Consider the following 21,733-nt stretch of genomic DNA (forward strand, 5'->3'; position numbering starts at 1 on the left):
GTGGAATATGCTAATTAGACCAGACAGCCGAATGACCTTCCGGATGGCCTTCCGGATGACCTTCTGGACCAGCCGTGGGCAAACTATGGCCCACGGGCCGGATCCGGCCCGTTCGGCTGTTCTATCCGGCCCGCGGAGCCGAAAGAGCGGAGGGTTCTCTTGCTCTCCCCTCCGCTCCTTTACTTTGAATTTATATTAGTTCACACAAACACTCCATCCATGCTTTTGTTCCGGCCCTCCGGTCCAGTTTAAGAACCCACTGTGGCCCTCGAGTCAAAAAGTTTGCCCACCCCTGTTCTGGATGAAGCCGGGGCTTCAAGGGAAGCCTGAGTCCTGGGTGCCTGCCAGCGGTGGAGGGAAGCCCGGGTCCTGGGTGCTAGAGGGAAGCCGGTGCCGGCAGCCGGGGAAAGGAAGGCCTACTCTTGCACGAATTTCATGCATTGGGCCTCTAGTTAGATAATAATAAAGTATCATTATGGATCATTAATGGTAAAAAAAAAAAAAAAAAAGTACTACACTAATGTATAATATCAATGATAGAGGAAGCTGAGTGTGGGGCATGTGGGAACTCTACTATTTTGTAACTTCTCTGCAAATTTAAAACTATTCTCAAATAAAAAGTTTATTTTAAAAAAATGGCACTCCTAGAAGAGTAAGAAGTGGTACAGACTCATGCTAGGGGAGGTGAACTGGATAGCGGCTAGCGGGCTGGGTATCAGGCTCACCCCATCCCACCCCACCAGCCAGGCCCTCCTGTGTGCTGAGCCACCTGTGCCCCCCTGTGTGGTAGTCCCCATATCAGTTTCCCTTTATCACTGTTTTGCCTTGAGCTTGTCCTAAAACTAGCAGTCACCTGTGCTAGAAATGATAGTCTGTTAAAGGGATATACTACAGAGGGTCACCATGGCTTTCCAGGAGGAAGCTCATGAGCCACCCGTGATCATGGATTCAAATTCAAGGAAGCGCTGCCTTCCAAGCCTGGGGAATCACAGCTCTGGCTCCCCACCTGTTTGAAGGTGGAAAAGCCGAGTGTGTCCAGGGAGATGAGGTCCTTATAGAGAAGGCATTCTGCAATGACTTCTTGCCCACAAAGATAAAATAAGGGGGAATCTTACACCAAACTCCACTGAACCTCCACGGGGCAAAGAAGAGTGGATAGCCTGGGGCAGGGGTGGTGGAAGGTTGGGGAATCGTCCGGAGCTTTGCCCTCAGAGAATTGCTTTTTATTTGTACCCGTGGCCCCTTGACAGCCAGCCAGGTGTCCCTCTGCAAGGGAAGCACTTATTACAGCAGAAACAAGCAGTTTGAGTCATTTATGACATGACCGACGTTAATTTTCTGCTTTTCACCCTAACGAAGAAATGCACTGAAATCTCTCTTCCTAAGGCTGCTTCCACTTCCGGCAGGATAAGGGGGACACATGCGTTCCCTCCTTGTCCATCAGGTGCCCTGTGGTGTGACACACTGTAGAGGAGTGGGGAGGGGCTTCTCAAGGGCCTTCTAAGGGACAAGATAGCTCAGACTGTTACCATATCAGTGCAACACAGGGGGTCATGTGCCCCCCAAAACCTAAGAACAACACTGCTGACTAACAAGCCTAGGGAATATGGTTAGACTGAGATTAGACAGCAGTTGGGATTCATATCAACAGTCAAAAAAAATGTTCAAGCCTGGCTGGTGCAACTCAGTGGTTGAACATCAGCCTATGAACCAGGAGGTCACAGTTCAATTTCCGGTCAGGGCACATGCCCGGGGTTTCGGGCTCTATCCCCAGTGTGGGGCACACAGGAGACGGCCAATCAATGATTCTCTCTCATCATTGATGTTTCTGTCTCTCTCTCCCTCTCCCTTTCTCTCTGAAATCAATAAAAAAATGTATTTAAAAAATGTTTAAACCTCTTGACTCATTCACCCCACTTTTGTGAATCTGTTCTATAAAATAATTCTAAACATCAAAAGATCTTTTAGCGTAATAGCAAAAACAGCCCAAATGTTCAACAAATGGTCCGAAGACTTGATGGAATATTATGAACCCTTAAAATGACTGTTTATAAGAATTATATAATATGAAAATTGCATATGATAACTATGCTAAATGAAAAAGAAAAGAATGATAAAAAATATAAGTAAAGATAATTACCACTCTGTTAAAATATGCATAAGAAAAAGACTCAAAGGGAATTCACCCAAATGCTAATAGTGCTTGTATTAGACTGGTGGGATTTGAGTTGACTCTTTTTCTTTCTCTAGTTTCTACGTTTTCTATGATGCGGTAATATTACATCCTTATGGAAGGAATCATTTTAAAATATGTCAAGTCCTATCCCCAATGCATATGGATAGTAGAAAGGGGTTCCGTTGTATTTCTAGAAAACGTAATCATAGTCATCAATAATAAAAGAACCTTAATAAAAATTAACAGCATTAAAACAAACACAGCCTAGGAAAGAACGGTGTAATGACTTCCTCGCCCAGGCACGCTAACTTCCTCCAGGATCAGTCTGGAGTTCTGTTTTTCTCCAAGTGGTTGCGTTTTGTCCAGCGAGGCTGACCTGGGGAAGCTGGCCAACTCCAGGCTTGCATCCTGCTCAGTGCTGGGCAGCCAAGGAGCTGCCTTGCCAGCACTGTGCCCACACTCCCCGCCCCCGCGCCGTGGCCTGAAGGATGGAGTGCCAGTTGTGCTGGTCCAGCTTGGAGCCCTGGCTGGATCTCCTGATTGGACTGGAGCTCATGGATAGGCAGCCAGGAGTTGGTAGGACAGGTAGGACAGGGGATGGAGAACAGGAATGACGGAAGGACAGCAGTTAAAAGGACAGGAATGGAACTGGTCTTTCTGAAGGAGCAATCAGTAGCAACTGTTCCTGCCATGGGGGTCTGAAGGGAGAGGCAGTGGCTCTCTGCAAACCCCTGTTGTAGTTAGAGGACATCTTGACCAATGGAGCATGGTGAGTTTTGGACTTTTGCCCAAATAATAGCAAAGAAAAGGCCAGCATGGGGCCAGTTATGTTATCAGTAGGAGTATGGGCCAGAGGTAATTTTTAAAAAAATATATTTTTTTATTGATTTTAGAAAGGAAGGGAGAGGGAGATAGAAACATCAATGATGAGAGAGAATCATTGATTGGCTGCCTCCTGCATGCCCCCCTATGGGGGATGGAGCCCACAACCTGGGCATGTACCCTGACTGGGAATCAAACCATGACCCTCTGGTTCATGGACCAGAGGTAATTTTAGCTGATCCAGGGGGCTGCTCACAGGAGAGAACAGCTGACATAATGAAGGACAGGATGACAAAATGATGGTGCCCATCTACGTCCAGCTGCATGGGTTTGTCATCCCCTGTCCCACCTGTTCTGGGATCCTCTGTGATCGGCAAGGTGTGGGCCATAAGGCAACAGCTGCTTTGCGCAGGGCGAGTTTGCACAACTAATAAAATCCCCAGGGCCCGTGGCCTCATGCTGTCTGCGGTCCCATCATTTAAATCCTTGTCAAATGCTAAGAAGGATAAACTCAAACCAACCCCGCCCAAATCAGCACCAGCACACCCAAACACACAACAGAATTTTCACCGCACCGTTTGATCCCCAAAGCTGAAGAAGGGAGACCCAACTTTCCGTGCCAGCTTCTGGCATCTTCCGTTTCATGTTTTTCACTAGAGGAAAAGACAGCTGGTCCTTTTTGCCTGGAAAGATGCATTTTTAATGAATGTAAATGTTCTTTGAGCTCCTCCGTTGGGGCGGGGGGAGGGTGGGGGAACAGCTTGGAGAGCCAGTCTCAGGGAGACAATGACTTGCTTCTTGCCATTTCCTTCCCCTTTCACACCTGGTGGAGGTGGTGAAGCTCAAACTGTCCGCCTGGCCGTTGTTCCCGAGCCTGTGCCCAGGGCCAACAGACACAGCGAGCTTAGAAGAGGACAATCCTGATGAGTTGGCCTCCCTGGACTGTTTTCTAATAATGGAAGTTGGTCTACCCAAACACATCTACTCTTCACCCTGCTTTCTCTTGGCATTCACCCAGTTTTTATTTATTAAAAATCTACCACGTGCCAGAAACTATTCTATTTCATCCTCTTAACAACCCTACGATACAGCTGCTGGCGCTGTCATCAGCACCATCCCCACCTTACAGATGGGAGTGAAGCACTGAGAGGTCAACATGCTACCAACACTGCCATCCTTGTAACCATGACAATACTCTGCCTCCCCCAGTACCCCACATCTGCTAGGCAGTGTGAGGGTGTGGGGATGGGGATGGTGCTGGGGTCAGATAGAGGTGAGAAACGCACAGTCGCCGCCTCCCAATCTGCAGGGAAATGTCTCTAACCATTTCCTCGCCCCGCCTACGGGACTGCACTGCAGGGCCCAGTCCTTCTGCATTCATCTTGGTCTCAGGGGGCCTCCACTTCCACTGGCTGAGACGTGATTCTTCTGCACTGCCTCAAATGCATCCCATGTTTCTGCAGACTCTGCAGCCCTTGGCCTTGAGACTGAGGCAGGACGGGGTTCCTTTTCTTGCCTCTCTGCCCTGCCCACAACCTAACAATAGCTCTGCAGAGTGCAAACTCCCGTCAAAGAGGCCTGAGGGAACAGCATGGCCACTTCTTGGGATGCTGGGCTGCCGGGGAACCTGTGGAGGCAAGCTCACCTGGGAGAAGTGTGCTTTAAGGATGTAAGGAGGACCTATGTTCTGCCAGGCCACACAGCAGTTTCTAGAATGCTCGGGTTAAAAGCCAGCCTCAGACTCACCCAACCCATCATCACCAGCTCTCCACGCTATTGATCACAGAGGCCTGACAATCATTATCAGAAGAATGGATTGCTTTGATCTGGAGACAGAGCTGCGGTGCATTATATGACTGTCATTGTAGGAAGAGGAGGAAAAACTAACAGGCTGTTTTATAGATTTCAGTTCCCAAATCATGAGCTCCATTTGTAGAAAAGCTGACTTCTAAATAATCGTCATCGTCAAAGTGGGGTATCTGTTAAGCACCTACTGGTGTGTGAGGCTGAGCACCTTGTCCAGCAAACCCAAGCCACTTTCTTCGCCTGGTGATGGGCTGGGTTGTACCCTGCTCTGCACTCCATGCCCTGTGAATAACGCTGTCTTGTAAAGAGGTTGTAATACAGGCGTCTGTCTCCCCCATATGACTATGAGCTCTTTGGGGCAAAGACTATTCTTCATCCCTTTTGCACCCAGGGCCTCGTAGCAGGGCACACAGTAGGCACTTAATGTAGGTTGGTTAAATGTTGATGACTCTCATATTGTATAGAGAAGCTAGACATTGCCACCACTGATTCCACAGACCTACCACATCTGCATTCATCCTTTCCTTCTTCCATCCTCTCATGCCGAAAGCCAATCCTTTACAATGTGCTCTGTGTCCATCTGCTCCTACAGTTATCTCCTCTCTTTCTTGCATCCCGAAGTTCCTTCTCACTTCCTTGGATCATTCCCATTAGGCAAGAAGCAAGCAACCCCATACTCAGTTATTTCCCGGTCCTGCAATCTCCCCTAGACCCCACACCTTATTCTGGCTGTCACCCCAGTTCTCTGTATCCTTCCCAGGCAAACTTCTGCAACAAGTTGTCTATGTATGTGAGTTCCCCTTTGTCTCCTCCCATTCAATTGTGAGCTTACTTTCTCTGGTTTATAGCCTATGGTTACACAACCTTGTTTTTGTTAAGACCATTGTCAACCCTTAAGTCGCTAAATCTTGGGGTCCATCTGCCCACCTCCAACTTACTTGAGTTGCGGGAAACGTTACACACAGTTGTCTATTCCCAACCCCTCCAAATATATGTTTATCAGTTTCAATGACAGGGCACTCTGTACTTTCCCACTCATGCCTCTATTTAGCTGCTTCTCAATCTCCCTGGCAGGTTCCTGTTCCCTAAACATAGGACCCTGATCTTGACCTCTCTCTATGCCGTACTCTCTAATAATCTCATCAATTCCATCATATCTGGTTGACACTGTCTATGGTTCTATCTCCAGCCCAAACTTTCCCATGATCTCTAACTGCCTACTTGACACCCTTCCTTGACTGTCTCCCAAGCACTTTAAACTGATGCCATTTCAAGCCAACCTCTTCCATCTTATTGTTCCCCCAGACCACATCCTTTCCTTTTCTTCTCACTCTCGGTAACTAAGATCTCTGTGCACCTAGTTGCCCAAACCAGAATTCTGGGTGTCGTCTCTAATTCTCTCACCCACTCTGTTTGAGTGGTCCTCCCATTCCCGATTGTTCATTTCTCTCTGGTCCATTGTGTCTCTTTTCCTCATCTGAGATTGCACTACATCCTAGGGAGATGCTGTTTAAATACAAAGACTTGGTGCACATGCGCAGTAAATGTGTTATGGATGATGAATGGATAAGAGAATGGGTGGACATAAAAGGAAAGACCAGACTCCTGGATTCCCTGTCACATGTGTAGCCTCCCAGCCCTCCTAGAAAGAGGCTCGCCTCTGATGGGTTTGGTACCATTGGTCATGGGACTTAATCAGATGAGACTAGCAACACCCAACTCACAGGGTTATTGTCAGGATCCAATGGCATAGCATACGCATCTAGTTAGTGCTCAATTCATGTTTAGTGAGAAAAAAATCTGTAATACAACCTAACCATTTGATCAATTATTTTTCCTTACTGTTTTGGCACGTTACGCCCAGCCTGAGGTAAACCTAGACAGCATATGAACGAATGAATAAATAATGAGCACATATCAGAGGAGAGAGTGATTTCAGCCCTGATCCCAGACGTAGTGAGAGAGGTGTCAGTCGGATGGCAGTCTGGGGCTTGCTTGTCTTTTGTCCCTGCCCCTTTCTCCACCACTGCCCAGACTCTGCCTCTGTCTCCTGTTCCTGCGCCAGCTCCCAGAGGGACAAGTGATGGATGGAAACATCATAAACAAGAATAATGACTATTGTGCTCTGCTTAGAAATGGCCTGTGTTCTTCTAAAAATTATGAATAAAATAATATACTGACTAAATCGGGTATGGAGGATTTATAATTGAGAATGCAAATGAAAATGAGGTCACTTATAAGGTTTGAGAGGGGGGAAAATGTCCCCCCAACAGCCTTTTTCTACTGCTAGGATGCTAGGAAAAACTGTATTTGTGAACAAAGGATCAGAAATCGCTTCCAAGAACTGCCTGCCTGCTATAGAGGTAAGTGCTGTGTTTAGGAACCTCTATTGCAGAAAGACTACATTTTTTGGAGGCATGCACTGACAATTTGGGTGTTATTTGTTAACCTGATGAGATGGGAAACAGTAGATGTATGAAATCCTAAAGGAAGGGCAGAAAATCTATATATATAAAAGCCTAAGCAACTGTTACAACCGGTCGACCGAACGACCTGTCAACCAGTTGCTATGACATGCACTGACACCAGAGGGCAGATGCTCAATGCAGGAGATGCCCCCCGGTGGTCAGTGCGCTCCCACAACCAACTTCCCGCGGCCGGCCAACCTCCTGTGGTCCTTCCACCCTGGCCGGCTGGCCCTGATTGGCCCCAATTGGGACTGGGTGAGAGGGCCTCAATCGGCCCGATCACCGGCCAGTGCAAGAATTCATGCACCGGGCCTCTAGTGTTATAATAAAAACCCCAAGTTACCAGCTCACTGGCTTCTGCCCATGGGGTCGCATCCGGGCTTTGGCGCATGGTAAATAGAAACTGGACACTCCTAATGCTTATGGGATTGGCAGAAAATTGTATACATCATACAGATCTATTTCCTTTTCTTCCGCTTTTTTTCCAAAGCAATGAGTTCTTAGGGTACTTAAGGTAATAAGCGGCTAAGGAAAGGGGGCCAGAGCCATGCTTTTTGGAGGCAAAGGGATCTGGGAGCAGTTTCTGAGCTAGTGGATCAGACCGTGGTTCTGGCCCATCAGCCCCAGCCTTCCCTGGTCCTGTTCCCAGGCCCCAGGCCAGCTGGGGGAGGAGTGACTTTCCTTTTCATACCTCCCTTAGTTCCCCTGGACATGAATGCCGAGTTAAGGGTCCGATAAGTTAGCTGGAGGGTGAAGGAAAGAGAGAGGAGACACAGATGCCAGCAGGAAAGACCAGCCTCAGACATTACCAGGAGCTCAGCAGGAGGTTCATACAGCCCCAGGTGGATACTACTGCTCACCTATGGGGACCACATAGAAGAGTCAGGGCCAGGCCAAGGTGAGTCCTTCTTAAGAGGACTAATTGGGAGGAGTTGCAGGGAGAGGGCATAACTTGAGAGACTAAACAATTTTGCCCAAAGAGACTGAGGATTAACGGAGGGGAATGTGTAAATTATTGCACTGGACCGAGGGTACTGGAGTGAGCCCAGTGTCCACTCCTGAGAAGTTCAGATGAGGGATAGGCAGATGAGAGTAACTCTGGTTCCTCTGCATAGCTGAGCTCTACTGTGAATAAATTTGCAATCCACATGCCTATGTCGCTTCTGTTCACTTTCAGCCACTACCTAGATGTTAATAGGTACCTACTGAAAATCTGGTAAGTTATTCAAAGGCCTAAGGAAATGCATTTCTAGCCCTGACCGGTTTGGCTCAGTGGATGGAGCATTGGCCTGCAGACGGAAGGGTTCCAGGTTCGGTTCCGGTCAAGGGCATGTACCTTGGTTGTGGGCACATCCCCAGTTGGGGGTGTGCAGGAGGCAGCTGATCGATGTTTCTCTCTCATTGATGTTTCTGATTCTCTATTCCTCTCCCTTCCTCTCTGAAATCAATAAAAATATTTATGTAAGATGGATAAACAAACTGTGGTCCATCCAAACAACGGAATGCTATTCAGCACTGAGAAGAAATGAGCTATCAAGTCACGCAAAGACGTGGAGGAGCCATAGGTGCACATCGCTCAGTGAGAGCAGCCAATCTGAAAAGGTTACACGCTGCCTGAGTCCAACTGTTGACATTCCGGGAAAAGCAAAGCTACAGAGACAGTGAAAACATCAGTGGTCACCAGGGGCTGGGGGTTGGAGAGAGGGGAGAACAGGTCAAGCTCAGGGAGTTTGTAGGGCGGTGGAACTACTCTGTATGGTACTGCGATGGAGGCTGCATGACATCATGCACTTGGTAAAACCCATAGAACTAACTGTACAATACAGAGAGCGAACTCTAATGTACAGGAGGGCTTTAATGAATACCAATGAGTCAGCATTGGGTTATCAACGGTAACAAATACACACGCTACTGTAAGACATTAACAGGAGGGGAAATGGAGTTGGGAAGAGTATATGGATATATCTGTAACTTTCTGTTCGATTTTCTCATAAAATTAGAAATACTTCTAAAACTGCTCTAAGAAATAAATTTATTAATTAAAAAAATCAATGACAGAGCTGCTTGAACCACTGGCACTTCTTCCCCACCCTGAACACCAAGAGAATCAATTCTGAGTAGGATACATGTTAGCTGTACCGTGCCTGCCCGGGCTCAGGATGCCGGGCTCAGTATGCCAGGCTCAGCATGCCAGGTTCGTCGCCAGCCTGGGCGAAGGCTCACACAGGCATCGGGAAAAGCATGAATCAAAAATGACAGCACATATTTCATGCTGAATCATTACCTCTCCTGGTTATTCTGTTATTCATACAGCCAATAATAAGCCACTGTGCTATCATGTCTTCATTTAATTTGCTACTTAGACTAACCTTTCACTAGGACGCCTTTGTACCCATGGGGGACATGGGTTTTATTTTATTTTTGCTAATGTAATAAAGTTGGAATTCTGAAGATGCCGCTCAGTCTCTAGAGGTGACGAGGGAGTGGCGAGGCGAAGGGGAAAAAATGGTGAGATACAAAATAAGATCTGACTGATTATGTATTAAAATGGGGAACAACCCCCCAAAGATCTGGCTAAGGGGATAGAAGGGAGGGGCTCACTTGGGGTTAGTTCCTTCTGCTGGTTGGCAGGTCCTGCAGTGCTGGGGGCAGGCACTGCTGAATCCAGAGGGAAGAAGGGGGTGCAGGGGAGCCAGTTCCGGATGCTGAGGAGGGCCCTGGACAACCTTGGGAGCAGAGCTGGCACACACTTTAATCGGAGCCGGTGGTCTAAGTGGTGTGATTTGTTACTGACACTGAAATTCTCCTCCTTCCCACTGGGTAACAGGGCCCTAGATATGAGCACCAGGTCTCTTTTGTGCTAAGAACTGCCCTCTCTCCTGCTCTTTTTAATTTTTTATTTATTTTTTAAAATATTTTTTTATTGATTTCAGAGAAGAAGGGAGAGGGGAAGAGAGATAGAAACATCAATGATGAGAGAGAATCATTGATTGGCTGTCTCCTGCATGCCCCATGCTGGGAATCGAGCCTGCAACCTGGGTGTGTGCCCTGATCTGGAATCGAACCATGACCTCCTGGTTCATAGGTTGATGCTCAACCACTGAGTCAAGCCAGCCAGGCTTCTGCTTTTTTTAAATGCCCGTGACCCCAAGCAGAGCTGCAGCTCTAGACCACATGAGTGTCACACAGCTCTGGGCCTCTGAAAAGGTGATTGGCACAGGGTGGGCAGGGGAAGATGCCACAGACAATGATGCTGGGGGGCGGGGGGTCACGTCATGGGTGGGCCACACGGCCAGCCCTGCTAATCTGCTGCCTCTGTGTGGGGCCAATGACAGTGCCTGCGGCGGAAGCATCATTCCGAGGCCCTGCAGCCCACACTGGGGACCACCCAGCAAACCACAGCTCTGGGGGTCACTTCAGCTTCCTGAACCTCCTGTCACCGAATCTGGGGGATGCAGCCTTGTGCTGGGACTATGAACCTGGGCCCTGATATCTAACCAATCCAGATGTAACCCCTGACTTCCACTTAATTCTCTGACACCCAATTTCTCAGCCATAAAATAGCCTAATAATAACCTCATTTCATAGAGCAAATCTCTGGAACAGAGAAACACTCGCTCCTGAAGTTTTGGTGGAGTGAGCGCTTGTTGGCAGGAAGAATTGCCCACTCACCTGCTACCTGAGGTTCAGCACACCCTGCTCCCTGCTGAATCCCAGAAGCAAGCGCTGATGGGCACCCCAGTTTTATTAGTGGCTCACTGTGCAGCTGAGTCCCAATGCACGCGTTGGCCTGGGGCAACTGGGCTGTGTGATGGGCTGTTGACCGGCCCTGCCCTGCCCAGCAGCCCGAGTCCCAGCCTCCAGCACAGTCAGCACCGGGCTGATGGGTGTGAGGAAAGCGCAGAATCTTATGGTTGAAAAGAACTGTAATTGCAACGGAAATTCAAATCACTCCGCTGAACCTGTTTTCTTCACTCACATTTTGTTGTAAATCAGAAGCACAGGAAGCAGTTTATTTCTAAACATCAACAATTCAGAGGGGGACAGAAAATGAAATAATTTTATTCGGACTCACTCGAAACAATTCACCTGCACGGCCACACATGGCCCCAGGGCCCGCGGACACTCCACAGTACTGCGTGGGCCTGCATGTGCATGCCATCTCCTGAGGGTGCCTGGGGATGAGGGAGGGCAGGTGGGTTTCCACCCCCCACTGTGCGAATCTGATGACTATGGAAGCGAGGGCTCACTGCACCCACCACAGCCAGGTGGCGAGGGAAGAGTCCCCTGTGTGGGGGGGCCCTGGGCAGGCGTCTGCAGCTCCCTTCTGCTGTCCTAATTCAGCCCCCTAGGGTGGCCTGGAGAGGCCCACAGTCACCCCACTCTGACTCCCCAGGTGCACAGCCAATTTTTCCTTTTCTGTCTGGCCTGAGATTCCACTGTGGTGGGTGATCAGAAAACGTAAACCTCCTTTTTTATATAACTTTACTGATTTCAGACAGGAAGGAAGAGGGAGAGAGAAAGATTGCGACATCAACGATGAGAGAGAATCATTGATCAGCTGCCTCCTGCACGCCCCACTCTGGGGATTGAGCCCGCAACCCGGGCATGTGCCTTGATCAGAAATTGAACCGTGACCTTTTGGTCCATAGGTTGACGCTCAACCACTGAGCCACACCAGCCGCCCCTTTACACCTCTTGTATGTGCCAAAAAAGAAGTGCTAGGATTCAGAAATACCTACAATACGCGTCTCTCCTGCCTTTGCTGTAGGAAACAGAATTGTGGGACTGTGACCTTCACGATGACCTCAAGAATAATGAGCCCCAGGTGCCTTTCAGCTCCATTAGTGACTCAGATGCAACCCTCGGTCCCCAGCGTACAAACAGGCCACCTCTGAGGCCAGCGGGAACTCTGGGCTCTGCCAGGGAAGAGAACCATTCAACCCTGGACAATGAGGGAGCAGAGGGAAGCCAGGCATCATTACCCAGGGATGCGGCTGGGACAGGGGATAATGGGATGGGAAAGCAGAGTGGCTGGTGTCTGCGTCCAGCTCCAGTGATTAGGAGGGTGTTGGGGGCTGGTGAGCGACAGGTATTAGGATTGAGCACTGGACATACTGTATTAGCACCTAATATCGCTGGTTCATGCAGGCCCACACACCTGATATTTGCCAAACTTCAATTGCATTGCGCTTTCTGGTTTTTAGTAAAACTTTGATTAATTGAGTGCTTGAAAAGATGTGGGTTTATGGTTGACTAAGTTTATTCTGCATAATTGAGGATTACTAGAAACTCCACCGTTTTAAGTTTCGATTTTTATAGACAATCTTTTATTAAAAAGTATTTTTATTGATTTCAGAGAGGAAGGGAGAGGGAGAGGGAGAGAGAGAGAGAAACATTAATGATGAGAAAGAATCACTGATCGGTGGCCTACTGCACACCCCCTACTGGGGACCCAGCCGGCAACCCAGGCATATACCCTCACCTGAAATTGAACTGGGACCTCCTGGTTTATAGGTCGAAGCTCAAGCACTGAGCCAGGCTGGCCTGGCTACAGACAATCATTTTTTAAAAAAACACACTTGCTTTCTTTTGTATCCTAAGAATTAAAGTACAGTTAACTCACAACTTCAGTCTTAGGGGATCAGACAACGCATCATTTTTCACCCATTCGTTTACCAGTGGTCGGCAAACTGCGGCTCGCGAGCCACATGCGGCTCTTTGGCCCCTGGAGTGTGGCTCTTCCACAAAATACCACAGCCTGGTCGAGTCTGTTTTGAAGAAGTGGCGTTAGAAGAAGTTTAAGTTTAAAAAATGTGGCTCTCAAAAGAAATTTCAATCGTTGTCCTGTTGATATTTGGCTCTGTTGACTAATGAGTTTGCCGACCATTGATTTAGGCAAACGTTTCTCCAGTTTCCACTTTAAACCAAATACCACATGAGGTGCTGGGATGTTGCTGCCATAGGTACTTGCACGGATGTGAGTGATGAAGCACTTGGGTGGGCGTCCATGGGGTGCTCTGTGGGGTATCCATCCCCACACCTCCAATAGGTGGGAGTCAGATGAATACGAGCCATGTCAGCACTGGGATGCAGAGCAGAGAGAACAGGTCCTGAGCCAGAGACCCTGGGTTCAAGGCCTCCCTCCGCCACCCACCAGCTGCGGGACCCTGGACCGGCACTTTGTCACCCTGACCTGTTCTCACCTGTAAGATGGAATCATCACGGCAGCAGTCAGGGAGAAACCCACACACGCCTAGCACAGTGCCTGTCATGCTGTGACATTCGTTTCAAGTAAAAAGTCAAATCATTTTGAAACTCAAGAGAAGCCAACATAAAACAAGATTCCACTCCACTGCTGCCAAACACCCCAAATTCCCAAAGAGTTGTTACCATTCTATATGCGAACGAGCCGCCCATCACTTTTTGTGGCCCTGATGGAGAAGAGCAGACAGGAGACACTGAGAAGTTCAGTTTCAATGTCATGCTTATGCTTCCCTTTACCCGCTGCGTTGGTCATCTGCTGGTGGTCTCTCTTGCCTTCTCTGCCCTGGCCAGGCCTCACCTGGAGAGGTTAAGCCATGAGCAGTTAATCCTAACCCGGTGGAGAGGCACGGTTCAGGCAGGTGGGAGCAGACAGCATCAGTGCTAGAGCTCATTGTTCACATGGCTTGGAGACATGGGTTCTATAGAGAGGGGCGCCGTGTTCCCTGGGAGCTTCCGGAATGGGTATCCCAGGGTGACCTAACCGAGTCCTCCATTTAGCAATTCAGAAACTCTGCGTCGTGAAAACCGGGCAGGATGCCAGGCGCCTCGAGGAGCAGAGACGATTCTGAGGGGCACCCCTGACCCCTGAAACGCCCAATCCGAGGAGTCCAAGTTTAGCTGATTACGCGGAACATAGGTTTCCACCGTGGCATGTTCCTAGTGACTGGGATGGCATAAGAAAATGTAGCACATCCTCTCTGTTTGCAGTGGTTCTCAACCTTCCTAATGCTGTGACCACTTAATACAGTTCCTCATGTTGTGGTGACCCACAGGTTGAGAACCGCTGCTGTAGAACCTAAGACCATCAGAAAACACAGATATTTACATTACGATTCATAACAGCAGCAAAATTACAGTTATGAAGTAGCAACGAAAATAATTTTATGGTTGGGCGTCACAACATGAGGAACTGTATTAAAGGGTCGCGGCATGAGAAAGGTTGAGAACCACTGATTTAGAGGAATGTGTAGAGGCTTCCCAGAAAGGAACATAACTGAGCGGGGCCCTGAAAATGAGAAGCAGAAACCATCAAGCACAAATGTGCAGGAACAGCATTATTAATAGAGGGAACAGCTCATGCCAAAGGGCAGAAGTATAGAAGCTCCAGACTCAGGAGGCACAGCTAAGTCTCAGGAGTGGCTACGGAAAATTGAGGTTAGGAAACTTTTACTGTTTCCTAAAAGATTGGAAGAATATATATTATAAATTCTACTGTTAATGGGATCTATAATACATCAAAATATAATACTTGGCTACTATGAAATTCTGTAAATTACTAAGGCGCCAGGTTAAGACAAGCTGGAACAGATGGAAGCCATCCATCCCAGGAGAACCAGAGCTAAGGTTTCACACACACCCTTGGGCGACTGCTGGCTGTCACCTGTGCTATCCGCCCCCCCGCCCCGCCCTGGGGCAGTACATGGGGCCTGACCCTCTTTTCTAACCTGCTCGAGGATATGCCCTTTGTCTCAGCTGTGGACTACATACATTCTAGGGTAAGAGCTCTAGGGGGCCGGGGATCACACTGCCACACAGACATCTACATCTGTTGCCAAGGCAATGGCTAATAACATCAACTTGGAACAGGGCCCTTCCCGTAGAACATAACCGAGTGGTCCATTGAAGAGTTATCCAGACTGAAAGAGCGAAACAGGTGTGTGTGTGTGTGTGTGTGTGTGTGTGTGTGTGTGTGTGTGTGTGTCTTTTTTTTCCCCTTTTAATCCTCAGAGGATATTTTTTCCATTGCTTTTTAGAGAGAGTGGAAGAGAGGGAGAGAGAGAGAGAGAAAGAGAAAGGGGGGGGGAATATTGATGTGTGTGTGAGAGAGAGGGATTGAGTCAGAGAGAGAGAGAGAGAAACATCGATGTGAGAGAGACATAACAATTGGTTGTCTACTGCATGCACCCTGACCAGGCCGGGGATTGAGCCTGCAACTGAGGTATGTGCCCTTGACCAGAATCGAACCTGGGAGTCTTCAGTCCATGGGCCGACACTTTATTCACTGAGCCAAACCGGCTAGGGCTCTGTGTGTGTGTGTCTGTTTGTGTGCACACATGTGTGAGTTTGTAAGGATGTATATATGTACATTTGCTTGGGGGTATGCATGCATGTTTGTGTTTCAGATACTGGCTGTGTTTTGATAAGGACACATGAGGTACAATGTACATGCTGGGCAATAGCCAGCAATATTTTAGGAAGTAAACCTGCTGAAACCAAAAGCCTGTGAGCGCTGAGGTCTTAATCCACGGAGGAGATTCCAGCTCAGAGCGAATGATTTCCCACGTGCTGCGCGGATCTGACTTCTGTAGAGTGCAAAAGCCCAGGCTGACCTTTTCCCAGCAGAGGCAAGTGGAGAAGCTTACCACGGTGTGTGAGCCATTTACTCTGCACAGAATCGGGGCGATCTTCTTCATTAAATACATCAGCGTGGAAGGAAGGCGTCTATAAACTGAAATGTGCTCTCTTACGGCAAATCTCCTCATGTTTATGGAAAGTAGAGGGTAGTGACCCATTTAGGGGCCTATGGGCAGATGTCAGAGGAAATGAATCTGAGTTCACCTTGAGAAATAGGTCTGAAATAGCGAGGAGGAAGTGACATATGGGTGAATATCTTTATTAAAATTGATTTTTAGAGAGAAAGGAAGGAAGAGGGAGAGAGAGAGAAACATCGACTGGCTGCCTCCTGCATGTCCACAGGGAGGAGCAAGCCTGCAACCCTGCCAGGTGCCCTGACCAGGTGGTAAATATCTTTTGATGAAAGCATGTTAGTAAAGGAGAAAGAAACTGAACTATACCTTGGCTTTAATTTGTCACTAGTTTTGTTGAAAAAATAGATGGTATGTAGAGGCTGAACAAAACTAAAAGTTGTAGACAGATCACATTTACAACAGCATTCACTGGCCAAAACTGGGAAGTCATTGGTATATAACAGCCTGTCCTCCGAGCACGGGTCCCCACCCTGGGGATGCTCAGAGCCCTGAGTGGATGGACTGCATGAGACCATCCTCAATGTGGGGTGCGCCTTCCTGGGGAGTGGATTCAGGATTTAGTTAGATTTTCAAAGAGATCGCTGATACGATAGGCCCAGGATCACATTCTAGTGACTGGTGGACCTTTTGTGACTTGAGATCAGGAGGTGGATGAACTTGGGCCGATGCTTGGTTGTGGCAGGGGTTACAAGGGTATACGGGGATTGAGATTAGAAAAGTTGGTGCACCATTTAAGGAGTGCAGCTCATTAGGTCTGAGGAGTTTTAGTGGATGAGTCTTAATCTGTAATGAAAGAGTTACATATGTGTGTATGTACATATTTACATAGTAATGTACTAAAACACTACCTCGTATATGAATATTCCTTCATCGATTAATACATAAAACAAAGCAGCAATGACAAGTGTTCTAAACACCATAACAGACTGGTTGATACATTTAGGTCTGGTACCGAAGGTCAGGAGAAGGGCTCCCTCCCATTAATAAACAGAACTGGAAGGGGAAAGGAGATGAGCCTTTGGAAGCCATACTCGATGGAGGGATTTGAACCACTCACATGCTCATCTTCCTCAGCGGTCCCAGGGCACTATCAGGACAGTTTCCCCCACCCCAGCCTCATCCCACCTCATCTGGCTTTGCTCCAAACACCAATGTTTAGTCAGGTGTGGTGTCCCATCAGAAGAAAAGAAACCTTCATCTGATTGTGGCTGTAGTCTCTTAGTTGCCATTCATTAATTAATGAATACATTAAAGACTACTTCCCCACCCTGTCATCTTGTCATCTGAAGAACAATTATTTTCAGAAAGATGGCTAATCTCATCAGTGCAAAGTATGTCATAGCCATTAAATATCTATTTACAACATAAATGAAAGAAAGACAGAGTGAAGGAAGGGAGACAAAACAAAGAAGAAAAAGGAAGGATGGAAGGAAAGAAAGAAGGAGAAAGGGAGGGAGGAGTTATTGGTGTCTTCAACCTTTCCGTTTTTTAGCTCAGCTTCTCCATCCAAGCCCCCACCCCACCTCCATGGGACCAGAGGCTCAAACCCAACCTCTGGGTCATTGGTGGGGTGGGTGACACCTACTCCTTAGTTGTCCTCTTAATGTGCCCATGTCCCGAAATCCTCCCTTCCAACTATTTCAACGAATTTTAAAAATCCACACTGAGACATTCACGTGCCCAATTAAATGCCCAGACAGTCACCAGCCTGTAGTTGTACGAACATCCAGACCTTGAATCCCAATTTGAGTTCAAACAGCAAAAAGACAAAAAGAGAGGTTGGGGAAAGAGTAACATGAAAACCAAGCGAAGGTCTTCAGGGAAAGCTACTGTCTTGATTCTTCAGCTCTGATGAGCCTCATGGAGATAATAAAACCATGAAGAATACCCTCCCTCATGTACTCACAACAACAATAGGAGCGCTAATAGGGATGATCATAAAAAAGAATATATTGCCTTCAAGTAGCATTTCCCCCAAGTAGACTTGGTCCTAGGCTGGCAGCCACTTACTTGTGCAGATCTCCACCTGTAAAGTGGGGGTGTGGTAGGAGAATAAGTCCTTCCGGTCCTAATTGTAGAATTCCTTCTGGGACAGGGAGCTCAGATAGTGTTGGCGATGGCAGAAGTCTCTCACTAAGCCAGAGGCGGAGCTCCATGTAGCCACCCTTTTCATGGGCCTTGGCCTGCCGCTCCCCAAGTTGAACTCCTAGTTCCATGGCGTACTCGCTGTGCACAACTTCGGGTAAGTTAAAGGACCTCGCTTATGCCTCTGTCTCCTGACCTGTAACAACTTAGGGATGATACTAGCGTCGTTGGGTAAGGATTTGGCATTGCCCTGGTTGTTTTCTGCAGAGTGTGTGTCACTGAGACTCGGACTGTGTAGTGTCCCTTCCAGTACATAGGCAGGTTTGTGAGCAGGATGTTGGATGGGGAGAAGGAAGTCTGACTGCCCAGACCCCATCCCCCACCAGAGTTCTAGTTCTTCTGACCTCACTGACCCCCACTGATAAAACCCTGCACTTCTCCACTAATGAAGGATCTTTTCACACTGGAATTTAGAAAGCAGCCCAGGAATCCATCAGGTCGCCAAGGTGAGTTCTGGCTGCATTTGCATGCAGTGGGCAAGATGCTAGGAGAAAAGGTACTCCTGGTAAGTGAGACTGCCCAGTCCCACCTCGCCCTCTGGAGCACACATGTTCTGACGGGGAGGCTGCCCTCAGATCTACTCTCAGCCCCTCATGTATATGTTTAAACATTCAAACACATAGATAACTAATAAAATAATTATAGGTGTTTCAGTTAGATTGGAACGGTTATCATCGTAATTCGTTCGTTAATATTAATAAAGGAAAGAAAGCAAAGGGGAGGCCAGACATAATGAGCATGGTCATCTGGGCAACTTCACCAGAAAGATGCAATTTCACACTCCCCAGGGAACCACGGGTCCAGTCCTTGCAGATCACTGGGGGAAGGGATCCAACCAAAGGGGACAGAGGCACATGCGCAGTGAAGTTGGGGTGATGTAGGGAAGGTGCTTGCCTGTCAGTCTAGCCTGGGGAACAATGGGTTGGCAGTGGGTGGATCCCATCATACGCATGGGAGATCTTAGAGACTTAATTGTTTCGTTTGAAGAAGCACCTGGTTAAAATTCTAGACAAAAAAAGAGTTCCCTCGTTCTTGCTCTTGTTTGAGCTTGCTCTCTCTTGCTTCTGACCCACACGGGCCTGTGCACTTGCCTGTTCTCTCTCCACAGCCCTGTGGCCTTAAGAAGCTTCATGGCCCATGGCCTTGTGGACTCCACACGCAATGGACTGAGGCTGGGAGCTCAAGCTAAGCCAGCCTGATGCTGGACTGGACTGGGCTTTGATATGGAACAGAAAGTCTGGGCAGTGGCCTTCATTCTGGCCCCACTGAAGACAAGACTGGACTTCTTCCATGGCGAGACAGAGGGAGATAGGACCTTGGAGGGGAATCCCCATAATTTTCCATCATCAGTAAAGCTTTCCACAGAACCCCATCTTCCCATGGGTGCCTCAGGAATGCTGTTCCTCATGGCCAGCTCTAATCAGGAGCAGCTTCAAGGGGTGACTCTAGCAGCTAAGCCCATCCTTGCCCCAGGGCAGACTGACCCCCAGCTCATGCTGGGGGCGGGAAGGGGGGTCTGCCAAGTTGAAGTAGTTATTAAGACCTTCAAATAAAGGAAGTTTTTTCATGTTTTTTTTTTTTTTTATCCCCATGACCTCCTGAGGCTGAGGCTCCCCAAGTCCACTGCCGCCCTACCCAAGGGGGTACTTTTGTTCTTAAAGTTATAAATCCATTTTAATTGTCAGGGAAACAAGAGCAGCAGAACGGAGCCAGCGGGCGGGGCCCTTCCCTGCACTCTCTAACTAGCTCAAATTAAATGCTGAATTGGATTTTGGGGTCTGAGTTTTGTCATGCAAACGAAGAAAAACAACCGGCTTTCCAATTTCCACATGCAAATATAGAGCGAATTGTTGAGACAGAGAATATATTTTGCCATCTCAGTGGTTCTGGAAAAGATAAGGGGCTCTTGCAAAAAGTTCCGCAATTTGTCAGCTGGCAGCTTATTAAATACCCCAAACAAATGTTTATACAGCATTAGAGGGACACTGTCAAGGTCAGGAGGCTCGAAAATGGACCAATTTGGCTTTTTTCATAGCTGTTTACAAAATCACTTGTTCTTTCCCCCCCACCTCGAAACAAATGCAACTATGCTGTTTTCAGCTGCCTTAGGAGAAAAACACAGGCCAGGAGCCAGCCGTTGTGTGCAGGCCTCTAATAATAACCCCGAAAGCATGGCAAGTGCTCAGCAGTCAGGAGCGACATGACTGTAACAGTTAAACAAAACCAGCCCCGGCTTCTGCAGAACGCAGCAGAGAGACCAGGAAGTTCAGGGATCTTGCAAACAAGCCCTGACTCACATGCCTTAGGAGCAAATCAAATTAGGCAGGAGGCCAATGGGAAACGAGATCTCCTCTGCTCAAGAGAAGACACTAGAAAGGCCGGGGCCTTATTATCCGGTGGGACCCTAATTCAATCCATAATCACTTATTTAGGTGCATACCAAGTGCAGTATATGGTGGGCAACACCAAAGACAACATAAAGGCTCTGACCACGCCCCCAATGGGTTTTATAATCAGGGGCAGGTTGGAGAGACAGACACTAGGTAAATGCAGCGCTGGGTGGAATGGAAGGGTGTGATTCGATGATGAAGGGGGAGGCAGGAGTTAAAAAATTAAATTGCCCCACTGCTTGCCTTTAAACGGATGATCTACTAGTAATTGCATTTGAGAGATTTGTTCGTTAATGCATTAATTCATAAACTCCATCTCTCTATGCTAACTGGAGAGGTGGCCAGCTGCTTAGAGGTCAAGGGGTCAAGGACAAAGTGTGTTGGGTTCTGCCCGGTACCAAGCTTTGCAACCTTGCCCGATCCTGGGGAATAGCCATGCTGTCCCCCAAGACTGATCAAGTGGAAGAGAGACAACACATCCCTGAAATCGCCTCCCATCTCATTGCCTATCCCTCCCTCCCTTCCCTGCCCAGCTTTTGAAATCCTTTCTCACATCCAGTTAACTTGAAATGGTCTCAATTTTGGCCAAGGAGGTTCCTGGGGCTCTAGGGACCTGGGTGTGAAAAAGTCTCTTTTCTGTGATAACATGTCAGTCGCCTCAGCTTGTTTCCCGGCTAGAAATAGATTTCTGTCACTCTGAAGAGCAGCCCCGTTAGATTTGGGAAGGGCAGCGTGTGAAGGATGATGGGGAGGGGGAGAGCTGTCAGCCCCTCACTCACGCTGGACTAAAAGCATGTAATTCACAACTTCTGCAAGCCCGGGGAAGTTATCATTTGAAAGTTGTTGCTCTAGAGTGTCTTGACAGCCTAACAATACAAACTAAATCTTCCATTCACGCCTCTCCAGCAAGCAAGGATTCCAGAATATGCAGTCACAGCGGAAAACGGCGCTAAATTCCTTATATGTCGTTGCAACTCCCAGCCAAGGCACGCTGCTCCGATTACCATAGAATCGTTTTCTGCGGACATGTGAGGCCTCTCCCTAGGCCTTCTTTCTGGACAGCACTGGAAACATATTGTGTGTGAGTCCCGTAGGGTCCCTGCAGAATGTCTGATTTTCCACGTTTCCAAGCCGTAGCAGCTTTTTTCTCACTCACCGGGTTAAGGGGCT

The 21,733-nt window shown here is 48.1% G+C and overlaps 1 protein-coding gene across 2 annotated transcripts in view; it reads right to left on the reverse strand.

The window, feature by feature from the left end:
- KIRREL3 (kirre like nephrin family adhesion molecule 3) overlaps window positions 1-21,733 on the reverse strand; it is a 484,782-nt gene that overhangs the window by 285,285 nt on the left and 177,764 nt on the right. The window lies entirely within an intron of this gene.

Source organism: Plecotus auritus, assembly GCF_963455305.1.
Source record: "Plecotus auritus genome assembly, chromosome: 13".
Taxonomy (NCBI): Eukaryota; Metazoa; Chordata; class Mammalia; order Chiroptera; family Vespertilionidae; genus Plecotus; species Plecotus auritus.